Genomic DNA, 1458 nt, shown 5'->3' with positions numbered 1-1458 from the left:
ACCAAAACATTGGTGCTGCGTGTGCTGGCATGGTTCTTCGTGACCATGAAGCTGCTATTATTTTTAGTGCGTGCCTACAGATCCTTGTTTGCAATGCTGCTTTGGAAACTGAACTCTTAGCTCTTCGTGAAGGCTTATCTTTGGTGATATAATGGAGTAACTTTTTGCAATTAATGTCGGGTGCGGTTTTCTCGAGGCGGTTAATATGATCTCAATAGCAGGGTTTGCAACAGATCGAGACACACTTCCTTTGTTAAGGAGACCAAATAGTTCATGGAGGAACCTAATTCTTGTATTACCCATAAACGTTGGTGCCAAAATAACTCTAGAGATTTTATGGAAAAATTTAGGAGATCTCAACACCGCACTGTTGTGTGTCTTGGGCGTGGCGCAGACCGGGTGTCATGGCGTGTTAGTTCCTCAGCATGCATCGGATGGCGCAGTGACGGGCCGCGGGCAGTGGCGGCGGATCCAACGCTAGCGTGCCCAGATTCTCTCCCTGTCAGCGGCGGCACCTTTAGTCGGGTCGGGTTGGATGGGTTCGGGCCATGTCCCTGGACTTATTTTGCCTGATGCGGCCGTTCCTTGTACGTTAGTGGGCGTTTCTGACGAGCGCTTCTGCCTCCTGCTCCCCTGGTTCGAGGGACTATCGCTGAGTAGAATTTTTTTGCCTAGATCCGCCGGCATAGTGGTGCAGGGACGAACACCACTAACCTCCTTTGGAGGTCATTGTCACGGTGACGGTCTCATCGAACTCCGATGGAAACCTCATTTTGGCTTGCCGGACTAGACAGTGGCGGCATCTGTTGTCGTCTACCTTCTTGGAGGCACTGTTTTGGAGCTCATATCTACCGGAGAGATCTTGAAGGCGTAACAGCGTTGGATCACCGCATGGACCCATTGGGAAGGGTCGTTTGTGATACGTCTCCAACGTATCTATAATTTTTGATTGCTCCATGCTATATTATCTACTGTTTTGGGCAATATTGGGCTTTATTTTCCACTTTTACATTATTTTTGGGACTAATCTATTAACTAGAGGCCAAGCCCAGATTTGTTTTTTTATGCCTATTTCAGTGTTTCGAAGAAAAGGAATATCAAACGGAGTCGAAATGGAACGAAATCAACTGGAGAAATTATTTTTGGAAGGAAACCTACCGGATAGACTTGGAGCCAACGTCAGAAGATGAAGGAGGAGCTCACAAGGGTAGGGGCGCGCCCACCCCCTGGGGCGTGCCCCTGCCTCGTGGCCCCCCCTTCGGTCCACCGACGTACTCCTTTCACCCATATATACCTACGTATCGTAAAACTTCCAGAACGGAAAATAGATCGGGAGTTTCGCCGCCAGAAGCCTTTGTAGCCACCGAAAACCAATCTAGACCCGTTCCAGCACCCTGCCGAACGGGGCAATCGTTCTCCGGTAGCCATCTTCATCATCCCGGTGCTCTCCATGACAAG

The sequence above is a fragment of the Triticum dicoccoides genome, chromosome 5A (genome assembly GCF_002162155.2).
Source record: "Triticum dicoccoides isolate Atlit2015 ecotype Zavitan chromosome 5A, WEW_v2.0, whole genome shotgun sequence".
In the NCBI taxonomy this organism is placed as follows: Eukaryota; Viridiplantae; Streptophyta; class Magnoliopsida; order Poales; family Poaceae; genus Triticum; species Triticum dicoccoides.
The sequence above is the reverse complement of the archived record's forward strand: the minus strand, read 5'-3'. Positions refer to the sequence as shown.